We start from the raw sequence: 6,037 nt of genomic DNA on the forward strand, positions 1-6,037 counted from the left end.
ATGTTTTCCATACTAAGTTGAAGTAGTTTCCTTATTTTGCCCAGCGAATGTGAAACACTTTGAAAAAACTTGTATTTATGTCTGCATCTGCCAGTGGGCCATCATGATAAGAGTAGACATAATAATGTGTTAATTCCACTACAGGAGAAACGTGATGTTCTCTGAAAGTACTTGGTGGTGGTGGGGATATATGTCGGCATGTATGATAAATGTCGGCATATCGGATATCGGCGAAAAATCCAATATAGTCTTCAAGGAAAAATCACACGATCTCTCTAATATCTCTGTGAATCCCTCTTTTCCTGTTTTTTCCTCCCATCTCTGTCTCCTCTCATCCCTCCCTCCCTCTGGGGCTCCGCCTCTCTCTCTCTCTCCACCCGTCCAGCCCAGTGTCAGAGAGAGATAGACAGGGTCCTGGGGCAGAGGGCGAGCGTCTCGTTCGAGGCCCGCCACAGGATGCCCTTTGTGATGGCGACCGCCCACGAGACGCAGCGCCTCGCCAACATCGCTTCGCTCGGGGTGTTTCACGCCACCACCAGGGATACCAAGTTGATGGGTTATGACATCCCTGAGGTAGACACACACACTACACACGACACCACACACACACACACACACACACACACGCACGCGTACGCGCACACACACACACACACACACACACACACACACACTCAGGCATACTGAGCATACAGGCAGCATCTGGACAATTTCTCTGAAGGTCTACATACCCAGGGTTTTTAATGACATTACTGAACAGAGACATGTGCATGCATGCGGGGCAGAAAGACACACACACGCACGCACGCACACACACACACACACACACACACACACACACACACACACACACACACGCGCGCGCCAGACTGCACATCATTGACCTTAAAGGGACAGTTCACTCCAAAATCACAAGTACAAATACTTCCTCTGACCTGTAGGGCTATTTATCCATCTTTCTAGGTTGTTTTGGTGTGAGTTGTCGAGTTTTGGAGACATCGGCCGTAGAGATGTCTGCCTTCTCTCCAATACAATGGAACTGGGTGGTGCTTGGCTTCTGGTGCTCAAAGCGCCAAAAAAGCTGCTAGCATCTAAGATCTATTTTCTTTCGACCAAACTATAGGCCTACCTGTTCGCTAGTTCAGACAAAAGAAAATAGTTCACAACAAGGTCTGTAGGTAACCGAGGCAAGAATTCAGAAGAAGAATTCACCATTTATCCTTAATTTCCCATTTATTCTCTTTTTACCATCTTTCTCCTTCTCTCCTTTCTTTCTTTTATCCCGCTGCTCTTTCATTCTCTGTTGCTTTTTCCCCCCTTGTCCATAACGTGTCTTTGGCGCAGGGCACCCTCATAATTACCAACCCGACATCTGTGCTGTTCGAGAGCACCAACTGGGAGCGGCCAAATGACTTCAACCCCGCCCACTTCTTAGATGAAGATGGCCGCTTTGTGAAGCCTGACGCCTTCCTGGCCTTTTCTGCTGGTAGGATCTTCATTCATCCAGAGAAGACTTTCCCTGAGCGTGCAGAGCGTGCTCTCTGCAGCTCCATGCTTTCTCTCACCCACTCCTTTAATGGGCCTTTTTCAACACAGCCATTTTGTCACTAAAAGGCAGCGGCAACACAGGCGCAACCAACACATTAATGATGGCCCCAACACTGGAACACCTAAATGGATTGGAAGTTGGAAAGCTTCATTAATGTTTTGGTTGCACCTGTGTTTACCCTGCCTTTTAGACACAAAATGGCTGCTGTGAAAAAGGCCCTTTAGACACATTTGTATCGGGGAGCTGCCCAGTGTGGCCACAGTCCTCTGCTGTCGCCCACTCAGCAGTAATGGAGGTTCGGTAACTTGCTCATGGGCACCTCAACAGCCGTTTGATGAGCAGACTTTCCCAGCCAGCCTGGGGCTCTGTTCTGGAAGCCCTCCTGATGCATCATTTGGTCTCCCTGACCTGTATTGTAGTTAGATAAAAGAAATCAAAACAGTAATTCTCTAATTGTGTTAAAGGAACACTCCGCCCATTTTCAACCAGCTTTGTATCATTAGAACATCAGTAGTATATCAGAAAACTGTAAACTGCTTTGAAGTCTGTCATTTAATTTGACAGTTATCGAGTGTTAAAGTGTGGACCAGTGACATCACTGGTCCACACTAACTCAAATTAATAACTCATTAACTCAAATGAACTCTCAATAACTGTCAAACTAGATGAATGATGAATAGTTTGACAGTTATTGAGATTTGATTTGAGTGAATGAGTTATTAATTTGAGTTAGTGTGGACCAGTGATGTCACTGGTCCACACTTTAACACTCAATAACTGTCAAATTAAATTACAGACTTCAAAACTGTTTACAGTTTTCTGATATACTACTGATGTTCTAATGATACAAAGCTGGTTGAAAATGGGCGGAGTTTTCCTTTAACCTTAACAATTCATCAATTTCCTGGGAGGGCCCTGGAACATCCTCAAGGACTCTGGTTGTATAACGGTCAGGTATACTGATCCTCACATGGCTTAAGACTGCTTCAGCTGATATGCAGCTATCTTCCCAGGCTTATGTGAGTAATGATGTGTTTGCATAACCACTGCTTAATTATGTAAATGTGTGTATAAAGCATCAGATGTTACACACCTCTGGCTAGCAGTTGACGTTTAATAAGCAAACTTCTACATCTGTAGCCAGGTCTACTCATCAACTCATTTACTGTAGGTGGTGTGGTATCAGGGCAGGACACACACAGAGGGTGGATGGAGGTGCTGCTACTGAGATCTCTCCTCACCTCCTCCTGACCACCAGGTCCTCGTGTGTGTCTCGGGGAGCTGTTGGCACGCATGGAGCTCTTCCTCATCCTGGTCACTCTCCTACATCACTGTGTTGGCGTGGCCCGAGGACACCCCCAGCCCAGAGCTGACACCGCTGTTGAAACCTTACAGAGTGGCTTTCAGACTGTGAGGGGATCACATTTGAGCATGACAGAACAACGAGGGCTTTGCAATATTAATATTATATCAATATCATGATATGAGACTAGATATTGTCTTAGATTTTGGATATGGATATTGCATAAGTGTGGTCTTTTCCCGGTTTTAAAGACTGCATTACAGTAAAGTGATGAATATTCTCAACTTAACAGACTGTTCTAGCTGTTGTATTATTTGCCTTACTTAGTCACTATATCTACATTATTGATGATTATTTATCAAAGAAATCTCTGTAAATATTGTGTGAAAGCACCAATAATCATCTCTACAATATTGTTGCAATATCAATATCAAAGTATTTGGTCAGAAATATTGTGATATTTGATTTTGTCCATATCGCCCAGCCCTACCCTGTCTTCATGCATTTTATCTTGATCATATTCTTGTTTTAATAAAAGTAGTTTGTGACATCACATGTAGCTTTGACTTACAACTGAACATTAAGCCCACATAGAAAATATCGAGAGATATATATTATTCATCCCAAAAATACGGAGATATGATTTTTGGTCCATATGGCCCAGCCCTAAGATCAAACTTAGACTGGAATAGCCTGTGTCTCTTTGCTTGACTTGTCCTTAATAAAGGTGATACAAACTCAAGGCCGTGGAGTCTTTTAGAAGTTGATACTCTCACTCCAACATGCAGCTTGCACATGGTCTTTCAAGGGTTGAGTTACCATTCAATTTCATGCAAATCTCCTAGAAATGTCTGCCCAATTAAATGTGCAATGTACCATAACCACAACAGAGGGGGAGGGACGCTGGTGGCAAATTATTAGACATGACCGTCAAAGAGCCACAAGAGGGTGACAGCGAGCCACTGTGTGTTGTCACAGCACCACTTGGACCATTCTAACCTCTCCTCTCGTGCTCAGAGAGAGAGCTCTTCTGGGACACACTAGGAATTCAATCAATCTACATTGCTAAAGAGAAGCTGATATGTAGGCTATTTCAGTGATGGATGTAACATATAGGTGTAATGACCTGACACTAATGCTGGATGTAACATGTCAGTGTAATGTCCTGACAGTAATGATGGGTGTAACATGTCAGTGTAATGTCCTGACAGTAATGATGGGTGTGACATGTCAGTGTAATGTCCTGACAGTAATCATGGGTGTGACATGTCAGTGTAATGTCCTGACAGTAATGATGGGTGTAACATGTCAGTGTAATGTCCTGACAGTAATGATGGGTGTGACATGTCAGTGTAATGTCCTGACAGTAATGATGGATGTAACATGTCAGTGTAATGTCCTGACAGTAATGATGGATGTAACATGTCAGTGTAATGTCCTGACAGTAATGATGGATGTAACATGTCAGTGTAATGTCCTGACAGTAATGATGGATGTAACATGTCAGTGTAATGTCCTGACAGTAATGATGGATGTAACATGTCAGTGTAATGTCCTGACAGTAATCATGGATGTAACATGTCAGTGTAATGTCCTGACAGTAATGATGGATGTAACATGTCAGTGTAATGTCCTGACAGTAATGATGGATGTAACATGTCAGTGTAATGTCCTGACAGTAATCATGGGTGTAACATGTCAGTGTAATGTCCTGACAGTAATCATGGGTGTAACATGTCAGTGTAATGTCCTGACAGTAATGATGGATGTAACATGTCAGTGTAATGTCCTGACAGTAATGATGGGTGTGACATGTCAGTGTAATGTCCTGACAGTAATCATGGATGTAACATGTCAGTGTAATGTCCTGACAGTAATGATGGATGTAACATGTCAGTGTAATGTCCTGACAGTAATCATGGGTGTAACATGTCAGTGTAATGTCCTGACAGTAATCATGGGTGTAACATGTCAGTGTAATGTCCTGACAGTAATCATGGGTGTAACATGTCAGTGTAATGTCCTGACAGTAATGATGGATGTAACATGTCAGTATAATGTCCTGACAGTAATGCTGGATGTAACATGTCAGTGTAATGTCCTGACAGTAATCATGGGTGTAACATGTCAGTGTAATGTCCTGACAGTAATGCTGGATGTAACATGTCAGTGTAATGTCCTGACAGTAATGATGGATGTAACATGTCAGTATAATGTCCTGACAGTAATGATGGCTGTAACATGTCAGTGTAATGTCCTGACAGTAATCATGGGTGTAACATGTCAGTGTAATGTCCTGACAGTAATGCTGGATGTAACATGTCAGTGTAATGTCCTGACAGTAATGATGGATGTAACATGTCAGTATAATGTCCTGACAGTAATGATGGCTGTAACATGTCAGTGTAATGTCCTGACAGTAATCATGGATGTAACATGTCAGTGTAATGTCCTGACAGTAATGATGGCTGTAACATGTCAGTGTAATGTCCTGACAGTAATCATGGCTGTAACATGTCAGTGTAATGTCCTGACAGTAATCATGGATGTAACATGTCAGTGTAATGTCCTGACAGTAATCATGGATGTAACATGTCAGTGTAATGTCCTGACAGTAATGATGGATGTAACATGTCAGTGTAATGTCCTGACAGTAATCATGGGTGTAACATGTCAGTGTAATGTCCTGACAGTAATCATGGATGTAACATGTCAGTGTAATGTCCTGACAGTAATGCTGGATGTAACATGTCAGTGTAATGTCCTGACAGTAATCATGGATGTAACATGTCAGTGTAATGTCCTGACAGTAATCATGGATGTAACATGTCAGTGTAATGTCCTGACAGTAATCATGGGTGTAACATGTCAGTGTAATGTCCTGACAGTAATGATGGGTGTAACATGTCAGTGTAATGTCCTGACAGTAATCATGGATGTAACATGTCAGTGTAATGTCCTGACAGTAATCATGGATGTAACATGTCAGTGTAATGTCCTGACAGTAATCATGGATGTAACATGTCAGTGTAATGTCCTGACAGTAATCATGGGTGTAACATGTCAGTGTAATGTCCTGACAGTAATCATGGGTGTAACATGTCAGTGTAATGTCCGGACAGTAATGCTGCTTGGCTTCATTGCGCCAGTGAGCGTGTGATTCTCAAAGGGATAAGCGTTGACTC

Source organism: Poromitra crassiceps (assembly GCF_964638095.1).
Source record: "Poromitra crassiceps genome assembly, chromosome: 6".
Classification (NCBI taxonomy): Eukaryota; Metazoa; Chordata; class Actinopteri; order Beryciformes; family Melamphaidae; genus Poromitra; species Poromitra crassiceps.